At 47.1% G+C, this 23,712-nt stretch overlaps 1 long non-coding RNA gene across 1 annotated transcript in view; it reads right to left on the bottom strand.

The window, feature by feature from the left end:
• The window catches only part of LOC141730579 (uncharacterized), a 41,076-nt gene that overhangs the window by 2,845 nt on the left and 14,519 nt on the right, over positions 1 to 23,712 (bottom strand). The gene's annotated exons all lie outside the window — the stretch shown is intronic.

The following is a 23,712-nucleotide window of genomic DNA, read 5'->3' as shown; positions in this document are numbered from 1 at the left end:
CATGTGCTAGCTCCTGTCTTTGCTTTCCAACCCCAGCAATTAACTTTCATCTCATTCCTGAGCAAGGAACCAAAAGTTCTTGGAGAGACTGACCTACTACATGCTTTGTCAGTTGTAATGTAAGTCTCATTCCTTAAGAAACTGGAAGGTGACTCTGTCATGATGACAGAGGACCTGGTAGCTGACATCAAGTGGAATGCCTGGGTGCACACCAGCCATCTGTGGGAAGGTGCCCACAGGCATTTAGGAGCTCTCCAGGATGGATATATATTTTTTTTCTTTCTTTCTGCACCATGAAATTAGATTATGGAAATTTAAAACTACTTAAGGCATAACAAAGAGCCCATCAGAGATAATATAAGATGTACAACCCTACAAATGTCAGTGTCCTGAGTATCTTTTACCATCGTGTCAATTTAAAAACCAAAACAAGAGCACAAGGGAAACTCAGTAGGATGGACTGTGCCCTCCCTTCAACTCCTATACTGCAATTAAGTCCTCTGGCTTAAGGATGTGATGAAGGAGGTTGATTTCTCTTTTAGAGGATGTGATATTAGCTTGGAAAGTCATGGGGATATTTACTGACATCTTCCTCACAAATGAAAATAGGATAAAGAGTTTATTAAACTTTCAAACTTTTAAAGATGACAGACTCAAATGATTGTTCCATGTATGATGTGAAGAACAGAAAGACAGAGGCCCTTCTGCTGTGGGGTGGAAAGATGGCTTTGTTTCTAGCAGCCCTGAACTCCAGACGTTAGGAAACCACAGATATTTCATATCACTCATTTACCTGAGTCTGTGGAAAGAGAAGCTTAAAAGTTCTGCCACAATATTCTTGTGACCAGAAATACTGACAATCATCCAAACCTCCTCAGGAAGCTGGGAAACACCTGAAGAAGTAGAACTTTTACAGGACAGAAATTGGAAGGAGACAAACTCAAATTACCCAGAAATTACTTGGCTGCAAGAGGAGGCTACTCAGAAATGTAAATTCAGAGTTAAAGGTGTAAGACTTTCAGAGGGCCATCACAGTGCCTTGCCCATCACCACCTGGACCTTTGTGACACATTTTGGAGGACACAGCAGGATGTGCCCACTGAATGGACAGCAGGCAGGAAGAGGGAAACATGGCCCTTGCTAGTTCAGCTGGGCAAACATGGCTGGATCTGCACCCTCCCCGACACAGAGCACCTGCCCAGCAAGGTATGCAGAGACTTTTTTTTTCCTGGGGTTTTTTTGGCAGGAAAAAAGAAAATCCTTCAATTTTTCTGTACTTTTTTCTGGCTCCATTTTTTAGCCCTGGTTTCTTTCGAGCTACAAGTTCTTCCTCTTTGTGCCACGTCCATGACTTTCTTTTCCTCACAAATTGGAGTGGAAAAATGTTGGAGGAATAACAGAAAATTCTCTAAGAATTCTCTTTTTCTGGAGATAAATTCTGAAATTTTTTCTTCTTTTATTTTCATTTACAGATTTTCAAGCTGACAGTTTTCTCTATCAAGCCTTGGAAAGACTTGATAGCTCCTAAGGACATGTGAAACCAAACTCATTACCCTGATTCTTAAAATCCTCAGAAGGTCAACATTCAGCAATGCAAAGCCTGAGATTATTACTTCTTGCATTTGCACATCATTATTATCTACTCGAAACTGTAGCTGAAAGAAAGACAGGGAAAACCACAGGGATGAATTCATGCTGGCTACCAGGGAAAATTTGCAATTGCCTTAATGTGGATAGTATAATTTTTCTGTCAATGCTTGCAGGGCGGTGTAAGAGGGCAGCTTGGCTCTGTATGTGTATTCACACAGAGTAACAAGTTGGTGGCATGAGAAGAAGTTGGGGAGGTTGGGGATTGGGGTTTTTTTGCTTCACTTTTTTTTTTTTTTTTTCCAATAGACCTGGGCAAAGTTTTGTGTATTTTTCCAGTGACCTTGATTATGCAATTGGGCATGGCTGCTGCCCTAGACGACATCAAAGATGCCACTCTCATCAGGTGGCAGGCAGCCCCAGCCAGGGGAGGGACACTGCAAAGGCACAGGGCAGTGGCAGATGGCTCTCCAGCCTGCCTGGTTTAATGAACTTCTTGGGAAGCTCTTATTGCTCCCACTCTTTTTTCTTTTTTCTTTTTTTTTTTTTTCTTTTTTCTTTTTTTTTTTTTTTTTTTTTTGAGGCAGGGAAGTTACAGAGCTGGCAGTCATAAAACACACAGAGGCATCTGCAGTTAGACGATGATTTACTGCAAATCAACTGGATTATTTATTTCCCCTTTCGAGCAAGGAGAGGAAGGTCCCAATCCAGAAACAGCACGTGCTTAACTCCAGCCAGGAGCTCAAGCCCCACTGAAGTGAAAGGGTTAAATTCAGCCCCCTTTGAAGTCAGCAAGGGCAGCCCTTCATCTCAACAGGGCCGGCCCTTCCTCCCGGCACCGAGCGCTTTGATGAACCCGCGCTGTAACACCCAAACGAGGTGCAAAGCCACATCCCCGCTTCCAGGGTCCCTCCCTGATGCCGACACAAGGCTTTGGAGCCAGGCTGGAGCCGGGGCCGGGACATGGCCCTTCCACCCTTTCTCCTATAAATGTCAGGAATGTCAGGTGAGAAGCACCTGGCTCCTCCCTGCAGGCCTGGCATGGGCAGGCGGCAAGGAGCGATGACCCTGCAGAGGCGACCGGGTGGGGCAAGCAGAAGCATTGCTGCCCCAAATTTTCCATGCTGTTGGAGACCCTGATCATGCTTGATAAACCTCCTCACCAACCTCACAGGTATAGAGGAAACCAATTTCAGTCTCAAACTGCAAAAATGTGGCTAACATTACCCAGAAACCCTCCCATCACCACCAGATAATCTTTCAATGTTACCATAATTTTACCCTTCCCCCAAAGACAGATGAAAGCCACCTACACCCAGTGTTTCAGGTGGTTGAATGTTAGTTGTTTTTGTGGTAGGACCTGGAAAACTAAACTATGAGAGGTTTGTACCTGGTTCTCTTTGAGTACTTCTCTCTCTTTGGTCCCTTCACCACAATTTCTGTTCCCTGAAAGCCTGGGAGGCAGACCTTAGCAAGCAGGTAATCTGTCTCCCAAGTGCTCTTGACACAAGTGAGACAAGGAAGAATGAAATTTACCCATTAATCCTTGGTTTTCAGACTTTTTTTGCATCAAGAATTTTCTGACCAAAGCAAGTTCTTTCCAAAGCATCTTTTTTTTTTTCTTTCCCTTCAAAAAAGGCAGAAAATTGAGTGAAAAATAAGAACGAAGGAAAATAAAAGATAAGCTCTGGTCAATCAAGCCCCAAGTCTCTTGTCTCCAGTTTGTGATTATGTTTTATGATCTCAGACACAACAGATTGTGAGCCTGCAATGTTTGGAAATAGTAGATGATTAAACCTTCTGGCCAGGTGTAAATGCAACCTTTGTCTTCTGATGACTGTGTGAGAATTACCTTCCTTCTCAAAGTCCCTGGCTGGCCCTGCTCTTACCGATACAAACACCCCTGCTTGGAGCTACCACCACAATGTGCTTCCACTTTGTTTCTTATCTATCCACAGGCACCATCACAGCCCATACCATTTCAACTGTCCTGAGACAGAGGAAGAAAAATGCTGAGCAAGCTACCAAAAATTTGAAAGAGTGTGGCCTGTGAGTTTTTCTACTTCTTCACCCAGGGGGATTTTGTACCAGGTAAATAATAAAAAATGTGTAATGATTGACTAGGCTTTTAAACCTGAGCTGAAGGTAAGTTTGTCTTGCTGTTCCAGTTAAATATTCTCACTAGCCCTCTTCTTTTTCTCCAGTTGATCATGCCACGAAGTCCCATTCAGTCCCTGATGCATTCTTTATTCTTTAGAAATTTGGGCAATAGTCAAATCTGACCTTTAGAGCCATAAACAAATTTAATTGTTTCACAACCAAATAATATGAAACAATATTGAATAGCTCTGCTTCCGCCGAGTTTCCTCTTAAAGAGAAAGAAGCCCTGGAACAGCACAGACGTGGGAGATAGAGAGAGAGAGGTGGAGGACGGGGGATGCTGATACCCCAAACAGCAGTGAGATGGCAGAGCACTGGGGCTCTCAGCCAGGGACTGATATCTATTAGCCCTTTGGAAAATGTTGTGGGAGGCATTTATTAGTTATTCCCTGTTCCGGGAGCAGAGCACTCCCTGAGAGCCATGCCCCCCTGCACAGACACCAGGGCCAGCAGCACCTCGTGCTCTGGCTGCGCTTCAAGGTGAAACCCAAAAGCGGCCAAGGCGGCCTTGGTGCCACTGGGTCAGAAACCGTTCCTGCTCTCCTCTGTTTGCCTGAACTTTGGCTGCAGGCAGGGCAGCCTTCCTGCACACGCAGCTCCCACTGCCACCCACGGTCCTGCTGACACGGCTGAGGGGCAGGGCTGTGTCACCTGCTGCCAGCCCTGCGGGGACATCCTTGGGAGCACGGCCCTCCCTTCCCCTCGGAGCATGCAGGAAGCTGACAGCTGCCGAGGTGGCAGCGAGTGAGTCCTCTTTGGAGACATGCTGTAGGGTTCAGCACCTTTGTGGAGCATTGCTGGAATGCAAAGCATCTGGAGCAGATGTGGAAATGTGATAAGGCTCCTTGCTGTCCTTAAAAACACTGTGAAGTGGCCGGGTAGGGATTCCCCTGGCAAAGGGAGATTCCCCAGCTGGCACCAAGCAGATCTCAGTTGCCAGTGAGGCTCTGGGACCACCACAGGCAGCCCACCCTCAGCCCCTGGGGAGATCTCTGCTGGGGGTGGCACCCTGTCTCCTGCTCCCCCTGTCTCCTTTGCAAGGGGACACCCCAGCTGGAGACCGGCCACCCCTCTCCTCCCTTGCCTGTGCAGCCAGCTATGGTTTATGCATAAAGGCATAAAGAAAGAAACAGAGCAATGAGAGGAGCTCTGGACCAATATGAACTGCACACTACTGCAGTGATATTGGGCAGGTGGCACCCACAGGCCCCTTGCTCTGACACCAGGGCTGGCAGAGGTGTCCCTGTGCCCCTGTACCCATCAGCTCAACAACCCATCTGTGTGGCACCTCTCAGCACCAACACCAGCACCAGGACACTCATTATACAGAGATCCCAAACCACAAATAATTCTTTCCCTACATGATGTCTGCCCACACCATCCAAGCAACAATCTGCTTATTGGAGATGTACAAATGACACTTAGAGCTGCTGCTGTTCCCTGAGGCTGGACACCTAAACTGCCATTACTGTTATGAAAAGCATTTAATTACCTACAGGTATGTGCCATTTACAAGGCAGAGGCAGCAGACATGAAGCACATTTAGATGCCTTAATTAACTTGAAGAATTATGAAGCCGTGCCTGTAACTGAACTGTAGTTTTGCCTTCTGTAAACCGTTTGACGTAAGAATGATGAGTATAAGAATTAGATGTAGGAATACATCTAAATATTTATACTATGTTCGCTACACCAGTATATGAGCACATGTGTATGTTGTAACCTCCAGTTTTACATCCGTTGATTTTGCCTTGCTGTGTAACCCCGGGTTAGCCACTGCTCAGTGCCACGGTGCCATTCTGCAGGCACTGACCTGGCTCTGGGATGATTCAGGGTAAAGCTCTTTCTCTGGGCAGTGCATTTCCATGCTCTTGGTGTAAGACTTGCTGAGGCTTCAAAACCAGGACCAAAGATTGACCAGACTTCTGACCCAAACCAGGCTGGCAATCCCTGCCTTGAACAGCCCCAACAAACTGAGCCTCCTCACGTCGTATTTCAAAGTCCTCTAACACAGGGCAAGGAAATGCTGTGGCTGGGATCCAGTAGCTGCTGTCATTAAAATGCTGACAGAAATAGAGGTTAAGGGTACTAAATATTTCACTGTTAACAAAGCCAATCTAAAGTGTTTTTTTGGAGAAAGGGGGGCTCTGCCAGGAATGATACTGAAATACACACAAAGCCCTGAAACTAGCTTTGAGTAAGGTTTTAGAAGTCTTCCAATTAGATGAAATAAACATGCATTTTGATCAAATATTTTGCTCTATCTTTAATGCTTGTTTTCATTTAAAATATTAACCATAAAAATTAAGAAAATTAATTTTTGGGGAACAAAGTCGTGCCTGATTTTGAAAAGTTCAAAACAAGTCTTCTTGTGCCTTAGCATTTTCTTCCTAAAACACATTTGCTAATAAATTGTTATCCAGAACAATCCATCTAATTCCACAATTATTGTAGCAAAAAGAAATGTTAGCAATTATACACTATCTCACACACAGGAATTTACCTTTTTTTTGCCCATGGAACAGAATTTCAAGTGCTGCAGGCAGAATTTTTGACCAAAGGGCCATTCGGAGTTTTCATATCAGCAAGCTAAATGGTTGGAGAGGGTATTTCTAATTTTTTCTACTAGACACCATGGCACTTTCCCCTTGCCATGTTCCAGAAGATCTCTTGAAGTCAGCATCTTCAGGGAGGTGGTCCCAGCAGAGGCTTTCCCCCAACATCCTCGATTCTAAATTTCCAGCCCATCTTCTACCACTCCAATCAACAGACACAGCGTCATCATAGGCTCAATGACTGACAGCTCCCTCCATGAAGCTCAGCCATTTGGCATGGTCACTTTGTTCTGTCATTTCCTTGACTGCCCTTCTTTCCCATCCACACACACAATTTCCCCAGTCAGTGCCCTAAGCCTGGCTCTAGACAGTAGCAGCTCCCTTGCCACCCTCCTTGAAAAATGAGTTTTGCTTTGCAAGGGACAATTCTGTTTCGCCAGCAGGGTGAAGAGCAGGAACGCCATCCTGCTCTCTGCAGCCACATCCCCAGGGGAGTGGGTGGGAGGTGTTGGCCACTGCTGGGAGCAGAGCCTGGGAGAGCCAGTATAGGTGGGATAGGGATTTACCCCCTTGACACACGCTGGCAGGTGGCTGCTGGGGAGCCCAGGCTCCATGCTCAGGGCCCTTTGCATTGCAGGGACACCTCTCACCTCCATCTCTGTATCTCACAGCAGTTTTGATTACTGGGATTCAGCCCCAGACTGTTTCATCCTTTTCCTGCTTCATCCACCTGCTATTATCTCCTGCCGTTCTTGAGAAATTACTGCCAAATTATGCTGCTCTCTCTTTTTTCCCTCCCCATCATTAATTTCTTTTCTAGGGTGGAGAGCTTCCCAGATCACCCTCCACCCATTTACACACATGCATGCACACACACACACACTTTATAGAAAGTGTTTACTTATGCGGGGGCAATAGTTTAAAAGGTAAATGAAATAGAGGACGCAGCCTGGATTGGCTTAGCAACACAAACAGTGCCAGCAGGTAAAGGGCCCAGGCCTGTTCTTTCCCACCTCAGAATTGTTTTAAAATGACACCCCTTCATAATTAATTGTACAGCACCTGATTAGTCACTATTGACAGACCTAGAGCCAATTGACTTTTTTTTCTTCTTTTTTATTTTTTTTTTTCATCTGGCTGGGTAGAAAATATGAAGTGCCTGTAGCCACACACACAATATACCTTCTGGTGATTACATCAGGCAGCTGAGCAATTAGAGCTGGTAGGATCAGCTCAGGAGCTGGAGGCTACAGCAGCAGGATCACAGCCCAACCTTACCCTTTAATATGAAAATGAAGAAGGGAAGCAACAAATCCAATAAACCCTAGAAGTCAAACAAAGCCAACTGGGAGCTCATTTTTGATAAGCTGAAGGAAGAAATGGGGCTGATAAATCCAGGTGCTGCTTCTGCTGCTCTGGTCTCTCTCCTGCGTGAGGAGGATTAAACTAGTCAGGAGGCAGCACCAGAGTGAGAAGGCGACCTCAGTGGCAGAAAATGTGTGTGTGGTTCATCAGCACTGGAGCTGGGTCAGAAGGGGTGGGTTTGTACCCCTTTCCACTCCCAGGCATCTGTGAGCACTTTGCAAAGCAAATGAGTTTGCTGCGGGACAGGGCAAGGACACATCATACTAGGGGAAGGAGCAGGCAGCCTTCACCCACCTTGATCTAAAACAGCATTATCTTGCTGGAAACTCTGAAAGAACAAAGTCAGTCTCCACCACCAGGAATGCAGTTGAGGTGCTCCATCTCCTGATCTCCAGCAGCCTGACTCCAGACATGCTGCTTCCAGGCACCCCTGTCAGCCTGGTATCAGCTCAGCCCAGCCATTGTACAACCCAGTAAAGCCGAGTCCTGCCCCTGTGCAAACACTTTACTCTCAAAGAAGAGGATCTGTACAAGACCTCAGCCAACTTCAGAGTACTTCTGAGTGAGGTATTAAGCCAATATCAGTGCCTACACAGGAGTTTGCTCCAGTGTGAGTTAATCAGGTTAAACCCATACCTTTGGGTAAATACTCATGCGCAGGCAGACAATGACTTGGGATTTGACCAAAGATTGGTGAATACAATGTGAATGAATGTGTGCTTTGAATAAATAAATAATTAAAGACACACCTAATTGAGGCTCTCTGTAGTCATTCTTGAAGATGAGGCACTGTATGCCGGAAATCTCTGGGTCAGCTCTAAAGCAGATTACATTAATTTATCAAAGGACCTTCTGTTCTGGAAGCTGATGAGTTCATCAGGAATATTTTGCTCTGAAAAACTCTCCTGCATTGAAAGGCCTCAACATAGCCTGTATTTAAACTTCTTAGACACAGGTGATTTTACATCCTAGATGTAGAAACTTCCCGACTAAGACCCAAGGCACAGGAGACTGCAGAGCAGAAATTCCACAGCTGGCTGACAAGAGCCACTTGGCTGCAGGAGGAATTCAAGCCACTTTGGGTCTAAGGTGACAACCCCTGCTAAAGATGCCTAGCCCTGGACTGGGTTAGTAACATGGTCCAGATGTACTCAGCTACTTTCTCAGTTTAAATCAGTATAAAATTCAGCATAATGTTTAACTGCTGCAGTTAAATTAGAACCAAGTCACAGCTGCTTAGAGTTCCAGTTTAGGGTCCAGTTCTCTTTGGAAGAGTGTAAATACTGCACCAGTTGATGTCCTGAGACCCCATAGATGAACTCTAGGATCAGAAATGTATCACAAAATTGCAAATTCAAGTAGTTTGGAAAAGACCTCTGAGATCATCGAGTCTAACCTTTGATGAAACACAATTTTTGTCAACTAGACCATGGCACCAAGTGCCATATCCAGACATTTCCTGAATGCCCCTAGATATGGTGACTCCACCACCTCCCTGGGCAGCCTGTTTCGATGTTTAACAACCCTTTCTGTGGGGAAATTCGCCCTCATGTCCAGCTTGAACCTCCCCAGGTGCAGCTTGCGGCCATGTTCCCTTATCCTGCCACTTGTTGCCTGGAGGAAGGGATCAGTCCCCAGCTGGCTACAGTCTCCTTTCAGGTGTGAGAGTATAGAGAGTGATAAGGTCACCCATGAGCCTCCTTTTCTCAAGGCCAAACAACCTCAGCTTCTTCAGCTGCTTCTCATGGGATTTACTCTCTAGACCTTTCCCCAGCTTTGTTGCCCTTCTCTGGACATGCTCCAGCCCCTCAATGTCCTTTCTGAATTGAGGGGCCCAGAACAGGACACAACACTCGAGGTGTGACCTACCAGTGCTGAGAGCAAGGGAACAATCCCTGCCCCTCAATGTCCTTTCTGAATTGAGGGGCCCAGAACAGGACACAACACTCGAGGTGTGACCTACCAGTGCTGAGAGCAAGGGAACAATCCCTGCCCTGGTCCTGCTGACCACACTATTCCTGATCCAGGCCAGGATGCCATTGGTCTTCTTGGCCACCGGGGCACACGCTGACCCTTGTTCAGCTGGCTGCCAACCAGCACCCCCAGGTCCTTTTGCACTGGGCCCCTTTTTCAGCCACTGTTGTTGAAAAGTTGCACACACTGTTGAGGGAGAGATGAGAAGGGCTGACACTGGGGCAGAGGGTGAGCACAATATCTGTCTCAGGCAGTGTTTGATGGCACCTGAAATGTGAGCCCAGTTACAAATATCTCAGTCTTCTAAGACAGGAAGATCTGAATGCCACTTTCAGAGGAGGAAGCAACCAAGAATTCAGGTCTTGGAGGAAGGGTGTTAGGAAGGCACTAAGGATGGAAATGCTGGTCCCAGTGACTCAGAACACTGGCATGGGATAGTGCAAACTCTGGTTCCATCGCTCACCTCTACATCCAACTTGCCATGTGGACTTCACATGAGCTCACTTGCCTCTGTGCTATGGTATCTACTAAGATAATACTTATCTAAGTATCTTAGTGGTCATGATGTTGCCTTCTTTTGTGTGTGTGTGTGCACAAGGGCAAGACCAACAGATCCCCAGATATCAAGGTACTGCAGCAACATGAATGATCCTGACAAGGGGAGGAGCAAAACACCATGGAGCCCTGCTTCCCCAGGACACCAGCAGCTGAAATCTACTATGGACAACATTGTAGTAAGTGCTGATCATTTTTTGTTAGTGGAGGACAAGTGTCTGGGAGTGGGAGGGCAGTGCATTCAGGCTGAGTGCTTCAGGCCAGATGCTGAGGAAGTGCTGTCAAACATGAATGGCCTGAGCATGGGGATATCTTTCAAAGTTTTGTGGAAGTCCCACCTTGATCATTAGGGAAGACCTACCAGTAAGTTTGTACTTCCTAATGTTCTTTATCCCTGACATTATCATGCTTGATCTGGCTGTATTTTTCTAGCTCTTGAGTGGCTTTTCCTGCATGGGTTTGAAGCTATACATATGTAAGAGAGATGTGTCTGTACCCCTATCAGCAGATATACTTTAGCCATAGGGCTATATAAAGGATATTCTGTGTGCAACAGCTCATCGACTTGAATTATTTTTCTTTCTCATTAGTAGTGGTTAGGAATGATAATTTTATTCTACAGATTATTTTACCATTACAAAAATTTTTGCCATTTTGACACCAAAGTATTAATCTGAATTGCTACCTAATTTTAAATTACAAAATTGATATTCAGGAAGACTTTGTTTGGATAATTCTAGGAAAGTTCACTTTGCCAAAGATGATGATTCATTAGTTGAATAATTTACTTAGAGTAAAATGTTGAAATAACAGATTTTAATTTCATCCTCTACATGAAATACAGAAGAATTAGTGACTTGTTTCAATAATTTTGGTCCCATCAGAACTGGAATTCTTTTTGTATGAAATGTTTAGAAATTTCAAAAGGAATAACTGTTCTACTCGAGCTTTAATATATCCTGCAGTTATAGCAAGCACCACTGTTCCTACTTTGCGTATTTTTTATTCTCTTTGTACTTTGCCTGTGGGCAGTAGCCAAGAGGCAGGGGCCAGAGGAAAATAATTTAAAAGAGTCAGTAATCCATGAATAAACTATTTCTTGTAGGAGAAACCATAAATTTTGCCACAGTTGTCCAACTCAGGATGCTTAACAGTACTCCCACAGCACATTGTTATTCCAGAGGACCATTAATTCCTGCCAACTTTTGCTTGTTTGTCTGTAGATATTTGACTGTTTATTCAAACTATGGAATGATAGTCTGAAGATACCTACACACAGGGAGCATTTGCTCTTTACTATTTGCAGTGTCATCTTCTATTGTCTTCACACAGTTGAGTAAAGCTAAAAGGACTGTGCCATGGTACTGGGGCAACATGCCACAAATTGTCTCTGATAAGAGTTTTATCAGATAAGCAGCTTGTTGATCTAAGAACCTGTCAAAAAGAGAAAATTTACTGGACAGCTCATTTCCAAGGAAAACTCCATCTGTTTGAAATTTTCCTTCCAGCAGCAATCAAGACCCAGTGTTTAAAGAAAAAAAAGATTGTAAAAATAAACTCATAATGCAGCTGTAGAATTGTGCATTCTTGTTACAGGAAAGATCTCTGCCTCCGCCTCTACTGCTTCTGTAGGATGAGAAGGTTGTAATGGGGTCTCACCAAGTCTCAGGGAAGTGAAGACAGCACTAGTGGACTGTGACTCTTGTTCTGGGGTCAAGACTCCCAAAACCACCAAAAAAGCGGAGAATGTGCAGGAAAATACAGATCAGAGGCAGCATCTCTCAGTCAGTGTCCAGCTTTTATTTGCTGGTAGTACAAATCCATTGAGAAGGAAACTGCGTCACATAGCAAACTCCCGCTTGCTTTTGCTGGGGAAAGACACAATACAAAGAAGCGGAATTTGAAGCCAGATTAAAAAAAAAAAAAAAAAAAAAACAAAAAACCCAAAAACTGATGTGAGAACTTACAACTGCATTCTTTACAGTGAAGCATGAGCAGAATGCCAGCAAGCTGCTGGGCTCACCAGGGGGACAAAATGCAGGGAGGAACTCTGCGGCCAGTGTTATGCAGGAGACCCCCAGAGCTTCACTCTGGCACCCTCAAACCTTCACAAATAACACTGGAAGGACTAAAACACTTGTGTTTAGCTGCTGATGTCAGTAGCCACCTGTTACACAATGTTTCCTGATTTTCATCTTTCACAATCATTTCTATTCCTGTAGGAAAAAGTTTGGCACCTCGAAAGCATCTTTATCCACTTACTTCAGTACACATATAATTTTTCCCAGAGCAGACCACCCCCATCCACTTGCTAATGCCTTAGCTTTCCCAGATTGTTGCACTCCCAGATGCTAAACGCTAATCACCAAGAAGGGAGGCGTGTGTAACCACCAGAAATAGGTCTTTTACATCCCACGTTAGGTCATGACAAATGACTTGCCATTAATGAATTTCTTTGGGACTAGCAGGGTGGGGGATGCAGGTGTGGTTTTCAGAAATCCCAGTGGCAGCTGTTCGAGGTGCAGCAGCCACAGAGGCATCAGCAGGAGTGAATGCAATGGTCAGACCTGAGAAGTGACTGTCCAAACCATGGAGATGTGAAGAGATGCAAGAGACAGAGGGGCCTGAGGTCAGCTTAGGCTGGTATCGCTTGAACAAATCCAGGCTGTACAAAAAACTTGATGATTTAGGGGTTTTTTTTTGCTTTTTCTGCTGTCATTTTTAATGCCTCTGCATCCACAACATGTCTTGTCCTTTGATTTTCCACATAGCTGGTTCCCCTTCCCACCCCTGGCCTATTATTTCTCGCTCCTCTGCTAACAAAGTAAGCCTCAAGCAGAGGCAGCACTGGTGGGATCATTGCAAATCCGCCCTTCACAAAGTCATTTTGGGGCTGGCCCTGCATTTCCTGAGGGTGGGGAGGGGTCACATCCCGGTGCTTTCAGTACCACCATCGATGACACCAGACTCACCTGGCTGGATGACCTGCAGCTTGTCAGCCCAAGGGGCAGCGGCAGCAGCTTCCCCTTGAGTCTGCACAGAGCTGCTCGTTCCTTCAGTCCCTCCACCCTCCCTCGCCAAGAAACATCCTCCCTAGCCAGACATCCCGTATTATGGCTAAGGCAGAAGGCCACAGGTTTAGTCAGTTTGTGTACAGTTTGCAATTATTCAGCTGTTTTAATGAGAAGAAAGACCTTGAGGCCCGTGATGTCAGAGATAAGAAAGTGTGGAAAGCAGCAGATGTGTGACCTTGCTGCTCTCGTATTGCTTTCTCCTTTGTTGTGTGTGCTGCAGCTCTTCAAGGTTTTAATGCCAGGAAGGGGTGAGGGGAAGGCAGAATGCAGGTTTCACTGTACCTCAAACCCCTGTTTCATGGAGCAACCCCTGGTTTTTAATACAAGGAACAAGTGACAACCAAAACCCAGCAGCTGCTTGCAAGCTGTGGTCTGGTAGGCTGTAGCACCTGGAGATTTCTTCTCCTTGGTAAGTTGGGATAGAAGTTCTTAGTATCCAGTATTTTCCCAGACAGAGAAGTTTTCCAAAAGAAAAATACCAGTTAATGAACACTGAGAGAACACTTTTTCAGCCAGAACACCATCTCCAAACATACAACCAGGACTGAGTAAAAGATTTCAGTTTGACGTGCGTTTGTGCCCTTTGGCCTCACGGGGAGCTGCACTGAGAGAGCTGGAGCCAGCAAACAGGCAGAGGTGCCTAAACCAAACCTCAGTGGTCCCAGAGGCACTGAGTACAAAGGTTTGGTGCTAAACTTCTCTGCTCAGGCGCCTTCAGACCTCTGGGATGTACCTGGCTTCTAAAAGCATGGCCAGGCTGAGCAGCAAAACACCTAAACCCCACAGGTGTCTGTGCCATGGTGTCCTCCCAGCTGTCTTGCCAGCAGCATCCTCTCTTCCGGGCACTGCCTGAGCATGGGTTTGGTGCTGTGCCTTCAGGTAAACTAGGAAAACACAGCTTCAATGCAAAACTGGTTGGATAATACACCCCAAGGAGCAGCTGGTGGTGGTTGTTGTCAAAAAGGGGAGAGACACAGAGGGGTGGGTAGAGGAGGCTTGTACCCAGCTCTGCCTGGCATCATCTGTCAAGCGCAAGGGAACACAGACTGTGATGGCAAACCTGGCAGAGAGGATCAGAATTTAAAATCTTAAAAATGAGGAAAAATGGGGGAAAGAGACATTGTTTTGACAATTTAGAGAAGGTGCATGACAAAATTCAGCAGTGCAGAGTGCGAAGAACTACAGTCAGGCAGAAATAACCACACAGAAATGGCTGGTTAAGAAGCAGTTCTGTGGAAAATACTCTAAATCACACAACTACCAAAACCAAAAACCAAAACCAACAAAGCAATTGTCATGTTGGAAAGAATAACAAGCAGTACTGCCTGTACAAAGAAATGGCCCTTTTGTTCATTGTGGATGAGCTATGCTATTGCACTTATGGGGTGGCCAGTTTTGTGCAATGCATTTCAGGAAAGATGTTGGCCTTTTAGGGACAATCTAGGAACACCAGAAGTCAGGGAAATGCATCCTGCAGAGGAGAGCTGAAAGAACTGGATGGCTTAGGTCAAAAACAAACAAAAACAAACAGCTGAGGGGGATGCAGTAATAATCCTCAGCTACATAAAACAGCTCAGAGATGAAGAAGGGAAATGTCTGCTCCCCTGTTCTTAGTGAACAGGGAGAAGAACCTTTCTAATGGTAAGGGGATCCTTAAGAATTATGTAACACCTTTCACAACACAGTGCATGTATAGTTGGTCTCTTCTTGGGCAGAGACACAGTTTTGGAGACCCCTTCCAATCCCTCCATCCATTTCTGTGCTCCAGGCATGGGATCCCTCACTTGCAGGTGGGCAGCCATCCATACATATCCAGCACCAATAAACATCCTCACCACCAGCCTTGAGGCACAGTTCCCTTTGAAATTATTCCACTTGGCACAGGACTGTGGAGACATTTGTCTGGAGCTGGAGATCACCCTTGCCTCGGCCAGTCCATGCAGGTGTGGCCAGAGTGGTGTGGATTGGAAGAGTTTGTCACAGCTGAGGGTCCCTGCCTGACCAGCCAGCTCTTCCCTGGGGCGTCAAAAGGAAAGATAGGCCTGTTTGAAGAGTATTTAGAGCATCTGTGTTACCCCTGAAAATACTTCCTGAGGGAATTTCTCTCCCCTCCTCAGCTATAGAGGTAGCTAAGATGATCAGGAGGCTAGATAAGCAAACTTGGTGCATCAGCTTATATGATCTCCCACTTCCCCAAAATGTCCTGCTTGCAAAAAGTGGCATTTTTGCATACATTACAGGAGACATTTAATCACATTGTTGTCATTTCTCTATGTAAGATCTAGACCCTTGAACTGTGAGGGGGAAACTAAATATTAAAAAAAAATTAGCTGGACATGATATTTATTTCTCAAATTAAAAACCCACAGCACAGTTCTTTATTGATTGCATCTGGAAGTCAATCCGGCAGGCCATTCCCACTTGCAAATGCTTGGCCTGACACGTCAGGGAACAACAGCTCCCAGCAAGCTGTGCCAGCCACAGCCCTGGGACAAACAGTGCCTGCTCCCAGAGCTCACCCTGTGCCTGAGAGGGGGCCAGCACCTCGCCCTGAGCCATGGCATTCCCAAAGGGACAAAGCAGAAGAAAAGCAGCAGCCCTAAGGCTATGATGCTGGAAGCTGTGCCTGTGCCCATCATTATGTGGCTGCTACAATCTCAAGGCAACTTTTTGGGACAAGATGCTGTGTGCGTATCACCTGCAGAAACACAGCGGCCAGAAAATATAAAATTCCAGCTGTACAATGGCTGTCTTCCGCTTATCTCCCATAGCTGTCCCAGCAACTCTCCCTTTTGTACCTCTGGACATATTTAGAGGCCGGTGTGGGGTGCAGGCAGGGCAGGGTGGGCTGGGGCAGCCCCACGGAGCAGGTAGGCAGCCCCAGGCCTGCCCCGCCCGCAGCCCCAGCGCACCATTGTTATCCTTATCGGCCTGAGGCACATTTTTCGCTCAAGGTGGCAAAACGCCCAGGACTGCCAGGCTGCCAAGCTTTCACTAAAAATACCCCTCAGACACATTTCAGACCGGGCTCATTGGAGAAAAGAAAGAGCGAGCGTGTTCTGGTTGGAATGGAAATGACGCGGAATGAGTCAGGGGAAGAGAAAGGGAAGGGGAGACAGGGAAAAGGCTGGAGCGCTGCCCACAGCAAGTTAAAGCCAGGTTGAGCCTGAAGGAGGAATTGGTCATCCCTGGGGGGGCTGAGTGACATCACTGGTGTCCCATCCCACTGCAGAAAATGTTTGTCCTTGTCGAGCTTCCTGTGATGCACAGGAAAAGAGGGAGCACCCACTGGGATGTCCCCCAGCAGTGCTTAGAGTAGGCAGGGACGCGGCATTAGGGAGAGAGAGACCGGGGTGAGAGTGAAGGAGGGAGCCCAAGAGACCAAAGGGAGCCTAGGCAGCCGGGATTAAGGCAGTCTGGTGTTGAAAAGGAGAGAAAGGAAAGAAAGAAGTTGGGTGAGAAGAGGATACAGAGTGTGGGGAAGGGCTGAAAGCAAAGAGTGGGTGATGCTGGGTGGGTGAGAGGAGAAAGGGAGAGGAAAACATAAAAATTAAAAAGAGTTTAAAAAGAACAAGGGATGATAAAGCACTCTTAGCATGAGGATCCTCTGGCCTCATTCTCTGTCAAGCTGGATGCCATTAGCTAGAAGATCCTTGGGCAGATCCCTATTTTGGGAGCCCTGCACAGTGACCAGTAGTTCATTGACTTTCCTGGCCTCCAACAAAGCTGGCTTTGATTAAATATAGCTGATTGTGTTTTATAAATATTGCAAATGCAGTTGCATGGGGGAGCAGTAAGGAAGGGGCTTAGATTTTCGAGAGTTAGGACTGACTAACCCATTTTGCTTTTCTTCTTTTTTTTTTTAACATTTACGTCTGTGTTTAAACTGTTTGAGAACTGACAAACCTTCACTAACACAGCCTGTACTTCTCTCTGACCTTGCAGATAACCATGAACCAAAATGTGCAGCTCCCTAATTGCTGTTCCTGGTGGCGCTTTACAGGCTTGTGCTAAATTTAACAAGGAGGAGGAGGATCTGACTGAAAACCTTTCCAAATGTTTTTTTTCCTGTGGCATGGGGAAGGATTGGAGATGCACGAGGATTGGAATCACTGTGTGCCTCCTGTGGCGGGAAACAAAAGTGCAGGAGATACAGAAATATCCAGAGGGCACAACCTTACTGTGAGGAATTAATCCAATCAGAGCCTGCATGCACTTTTATCCATATTTATTTGTCCATTTGGCCATAACAAACATAATCCCAGGGTTTTTGGTTGCTGGTCACAGCCCTGTGCTTCTGGTCCTGCCACACACATCCATGGGGTTCGTGTGGCAGTGGAGGACCCTAGGGACAGGAATCCCCTCCTTGGCCAGGGTTTCTTCTGCCCCACCAGCCTGGGGACACCCTGCACAGGGTAAGGACACAAGGCAGCAGCTGGGTCCAAAAGGTCCCATGTGGCTCCTGGGAGGCTCAGTGCCAGCCTGGGCCAGCCTCAGTGGCAGGACATGGCACTGACGCCCTGTAGCTGCTGAAGGGTAGTTTCTTTTTCATTTTTCATTTTTCAAGATGCTTTTCTCTCCCAGTTCTGTCCCTTCTGGCCTGGCATGTTCCACACTTGCGATGTGTCAGAAGAAGCAGATGTTGCCCTGACCACAGAAATTGCCACAGTGTTTAATTTTATTAGTCTCTTGAGAAAAAGACTGTAGGCATCTTTCACAAGCTGCATATGCCAGCCTGAGAGCTGCAGATGACACCAGGCAAAAGCCATCCCTCAGGAGGATCACAGCGTGTCCAAAGAATGACCTTACAACAGGAGACATCAGATCAGCTTGAAATTACCTGCTTACTGAGTTAATGTTGCATTAAAAAAAAAAAAGAAAAGAAAAAAGAAAAAGAAAAAGCAAAAAGAAACAAATGTCAAATCCCAAAACAAAAACCCCCAATTTACCAGAAACACACAGAACAATATAAAAGTCATAAAGAACAGAATATTCACTGATCAAGTAAAAGGGGCTGTAAAATTCAGTGGGTGACTTGGAGCCCTGAGGAGCCCTTCCTGAGCAGGAACCTGGTTTCATTGCTCCTTGTTCCAGCACCCATCTCTCCATGCCTCCTCTCCCTGCCACTGTCCTGTCTAACAGGACTGCAAGTTTCTCAGCCCAGGGACTGCTTCTCCCTGGGGTTTTGCACATTCCCAGGGCAGTTAAGTTGTCTGGTTGTTCCTCCCACTCCAAGCAGTGGCAGCAGGAGCAGCAGCAGCCGCCAAAGTCTTTGTACCTCATCAGAGCCCAGGCTGGTGAGCCTTTTCCAATTGTGTTGTATTGTTTGGCTTTGGAAAAGAGGAGAAACACATGACTTGCACGGATATGGGAGATTCTCCCATGTCCCCATTGCATATTCCAGTCAAGCAAAATTAACTTCTTCATAGAAGATGAAGATTCAGTGCAGGTAGGATTACAGTGAGTGTGGTGGATGCGGCAAGGACGAATAGAGAAGAAACAAATCAATTCACAGAGGAAACAAAAAACTGCTGCAGATAGTCCATTACAACATAAAAACCCCCAAAAACATGGGCCAGCTGTAGAGAGCTACCTGAGCTGGAAAAAGAGATTAAACAGCCTGTGCAGTACATGAAAGAAGAAAACCCAAAAAGTTTGAAGGATTAGAGAGCCACATCCTTCTAGGTGCATACAGCCGGTTGGTAGTGGCTGCTAAGTACCACTTATCACAGCAGAGACAGAAGTCAATCTTCTCACGAAATATTTAAATGAAGACAATGTTTTCTAGTGTGTGAGGGGCAAGGGTGTGGAGGACATAGCAAGGGAAATGGCTGTGGATGAGCTGCACATGCGAGAACAGCATTTAATAATACATGCTTGTGTTGCAAAGGGCCTGTTATCCATTTATTTTTCCTGAAAGAGCATTCAGCCTTAAAATAGTGTAGGAAGCATCAATTGAGGCAAATGCCCACACTCCTGCAGTGCCAGGAGATGGGCTGTCAGCAGCTAGAGTACCTCCACTGGGTTTGCTCCCAAAGGTTGCTGTGTTAAACCATCCAGTTAAAAACCTAAACTTCTGCCCAAGTGCCCTGGGTGTTTTCCCACCTTCCCTGCCTGCCTGAGTGTGCCTGGGAGTGTGGCTGCCAGCTGGGTGCTGCAGCATGGGGAAAGAAGATCAGCAGGTGGCCCAGGACAGGGATCCCAAGGTGCTGATGTAACTCATCAAGTATCCAACAGACTATCTGAATTCATGGTCAGTACTTTCCAGAACAAGAAACACGAGGATGCAGGTCTAAAAGGCCCCACAGGTCTTTCCTGTCCCTAGCCATGTGTGGGTGTGCTGGGATGATGCTGGTACCTGACAGAGCCTATATGAACATCTGGCTTTATTTCTACTGGAATCCAGGCAATGCCTCCAGCCACCTCAGGTGGCAGACAAGGAAACAGCAATATTGGCAGAGTTTGACCAAAATTGTGACACAGCTCTTGACATATGCACATATTTCCTCCTCTCCTTGCCAGCCCTGGCTCCAAAGTCAAGTGCTATGTAAAGCTGAAGAAGGTCTAACTCTAGCACAAGTAGAGGTAGGGAATTTTTGTCCAGAATTAACTGGTTAATAACAACCCTTCCGTTTTTTCCTAACTGCTGTGTTCCAGGACACTTGAATTAACAATTCACCGAGCATGTTCACTTTGAATGACTGCATTGAAATCGGCACAAACTCAAACAGAAGCCCTATAAAAAGCCAGGGCTTTATCGTGTGCTCGGCGGTGGCAGCGAGGAGGCCTGTGGCAAGGAAACAATGCCCGTCTGAGCGGAGCGAGGCTTTATCTGCCGGCCATCAGAACAGCCCAGCCGTGTTGTTTTTCCGTCCGTTCCCCGTGGAAGCCAGCCCCGGTGTACAGTACCAGCCTGAGCAGGAGCCCGCGGCCGGCTCCCTCTGTTTGTAGGGCTTGCTGACATAAGGTGGAGTTGAGGTTATTGTGCTGTGGGACGTTTCCTGCCCCGGCCGCTGATAACCGCAAATCGCAGCAGCCTCACAGGCTCCCTTTGTGTGAGCTGTGCACAGCCTTGCACACCGGGGCAGGCGCATCCCGGTGCCCAAGGATGCTCTGCCGCACCCTGATCCCTGCCCTGGAGAGCTGGTCGTGCTGAAAACCTTTCTGCACGGCGTCCAGCTGAACTTTTTACCTCCGGGGGAAAAGGAGGAGGCTGAGGATGGGTCTATGTGCGGCAGTCGCAGCCATCCAGCACACATTCCTTCACACCAGAAGTAAAAGGATTAAATTGACTGCTAAAATCCGGCGTCATTTATACCGGCTGAGGTGTAAATGAAGACCTCGCTAGGAAAACAGCATTAAGTTCACTTTGCATTGTCCATCTCGGTGCCAGTGTGGGTGGCGAAGGGTGACACCTCCGTGACAGTGTGTGTCCCCTGCCCCAGGAGCCGGTGTGGTGGTGCCAGCCAATGCATGTGAAGACATGACTCTGTGTGTGGCTCTCACGGGTAGAAAAGAAGTGCAGGGGATGTGTTTTCATAAAGAGGTGATACAAGAGTAGGTGCAGACAGTCAGTCGGGAGAAGGATGAAGTGCGGGATGCAGGAGAGGGGAGCACAGGCGCTGGAAGGGTTAGCACCAGCTTCCAGGAGGTGGGCAGCACAGAGCTCTGCGCCGCTCTGGAAAGCAATGGAGCAGCACAGGGGCAATGCACACCACAGTGCAAAACCAAAGGGTGTGGAGCCCCAAAGAGTTTTCCTGAAGCCAGAGCTCCCTTCCAGCCTACCTGCTGCAGGATCACCCCAGGGACCAAGTTGTGCAAGTGCCAAATGCAAGTTGCAGCAGGGAAGTGTAGTTACATCTCTCTAAATTAATAAAATCCTGCAGGGATGTCCCCTGGTCTCACAGCCTGATAGCCCAGTGCAGCTCACACACATGTGGCCAGTTAACACACCCCTAAAAACAGACCTGTCACAACTAACGTGCTCGGTAGTCACAAACACCTGAAACACTCCAGTCACAGAATTGTTAAGGTCACACTGTTCCCAAAGCACCTCAGCATATCACTGGCCCTCCTGGGCACAAGGCACTGCCAGCTCATGGTCAGCTTGTCATGCACTGAGACTCCCAGGTCCTCCTCTACAGATCTGCTCTCCAGCAGGTCAGCCCCAGCCTGTGTTGGTATTTGGGGTTATTCCTCCCCAGATGCAGGACCCTGCCCTTGCCCTTGTTGAACCTCATCAGGTTTCTTTCCACCCAACCCTCCAGCCTATCAAGGAATGGCAGCAGACCCTTCAGCTGTATCAGCCACTGCCCCCAGTTTTGTGTCTTCAGCAACCTTGCTGAGGGTACAGTCCAGTCCATAATTATTTACTTTCATCTAGGTAAATAATTATAAACAAGCAATTAACAAGTTAAATAAGACTGAGTCTTGATCCCTGGGGAATGCCACTGACCACAGGGCCTCGAGCTTCAGCTCCACTGATCTCAGCCCTCTGGGCTCTGCCGTTCAGCCAGTTCTTGATCCACCTCACTGTGCATTCATCCAACCCACATTTCCTGAGCTTGTCACCTACAAGGAGGTTCTGGGAGACATGTCAAAAGCCTTGCTGAAGCTGAGGTAGACATCTACTGCTCTCCTCTTATTGCCCCACCCTGTCACACCATCATATTTGGGATGACCAATCCTCAGAATGATCAAGCATGATTTTCCCTTCTAAATTCCATGCTGATTACTCCTGATTAACTTTACTTGTACATGCTTGGCGATGACCTCCAGAATGATCTGTTCTGTCACCTTTCCAGGGATGGATCTGAGGCTAACTCTCCAGTAGTTTCATGCATCCTCCTTCTCCCCCTCTTTGAAGATGGGAGTAACATTGGCTTTTCTGTAATCACTGGGCACCTCCCATGATTTTTCAAGGATGATGGGGAGTGACTTAGCAACCAGATCTCAGGGTGGTGGTAACTGGCATGGTCCAAGCTCATGCAGGTACTTGTGCTAACAATTCAGTGATACAGAACAGCTACATCCTGGACTAATTTAATTTATTGACATAGGTGTGGCCGATGGCTTGGAATCCTCTTTCCCTTTTGATTCTTTGTGTGTGGGCAACAGCCCAGACTGGAGGCTCCCTGAGCTGCCCTGTACTGATGCTTTCTATGTCCAGAGTCACCAGCCAAAGCACCGAGACCTTCACTCCCACTCACACAGGCTCTGCTGCCCTGATCCATTTCTGCAGCAGCCATAGGAGACAAGGTGTTGGAAAGATCTGGCAAACTGCTTTGGTGCAAGGCAGAGGGTCAGTCCCTCCCATCAGCAGGGCATTGGGACATGCTGAGGGAGGAATTGGGCTCAGAGCCAGCAGAGGGGCAGCACACACCCTTAAAGAAAGGCAACCCCCTGGTTCCAGGGCTGGTGCTGACACTTGGCAGGGAGGTATTAGAGGGCAGCAGTGTGTTACCTGGGCTCACAGGGAGCCTCAGCAGGCTGTGCCCTGCGGCTAAGCTGTGCTGCTGGGACAAATGGCAGTCTCCCTGAGCACCCCAGGGGGCTCACGTGGTGTCCCTGGTGACATCTGTTATCCCAGAATGGAGAATTCCTTCTCCCCACCCCACCAGGTGAGCAGACCTGCTCTGCATGGAGGGTAAAGCTGCACAACAGCACCCATGAGGAGGAAGACAAATAAATTACTGGCTCCCTTACTCCAGTACTCCGACTGCTCACTGAAAATCTGGCTTTGGTGTGGGTCTGTGGGTGGCAGAGCAAAGAGTGTGGTGGGAAAAATTAATTAAACCAGGGCTTGAGGGTCTTGGTGGCTAGGCCTTACTTTGCATGAGGTACAATTCACTTCTTGCCTGCACAAGGAGCCCAGCAGCCCCTGTTACTGCTGGTATGGATCTACAGATGGTGGGATGGTACATTCCTCTCACAGCAAGCCAACTGATGTGCCCTCCAGCTGGGAAGGACTGAAGACTTTCACTTTTAGACTGTATTTGCTTTACTGCATTCACACCAACTTGGGAGAAGAGCACTAACACCATCAGCTACCAGTGTCTGCCTCTAGTAATCAAATATCCTGCTCCCTGTGAAGCTCAGACACCAGGCACTCAACACTGCTGCTCCCTGAGGCTGCAAAGCAGGAAGATCCCCCGACTCCTGAGCAAACTCAAGTGAGAAAATAATCTGAATAATGTGTCCTACTCACCTCAATCTATAGCTGCAACGCCTCACACTCACAGGTTACCCAGCCCTGGTAATCAGAGCAGATCCCATTTAACACAAATGTTAATTTATCAGGTGTTTCATCTCTCTTAAATGTTCATTTCTCTGTTGTTGGATCAGACAACATCCACATCTTTCATTCAGTTCTCTGTTTCCCCACCCTTTGGAATGCTCACGGCTTTCATGCCTCCCTTCCTCTTTGCCAGCGAAAGAGCTCTC

Source organism: Zonotrichia albicollis, chromosome 1 (genome assembly GCF_047830755.1).
Source record: "Zonotrichia albicollis isolate bZonAlb1 chromosome 1, bZonAlb1.hap1, whole genome shotgun sequence".
NCBI classification, from domain to species: domain Eukaryota; kingdom Metazoa; phylum Chordata; class Aves; order Passeriformes; family Passerellidae; genus Zonotrichia; species Zonotrichia albicollis.
This window is presented reverse-complemented; position numbering and strand designations above follow the sequence as displayed.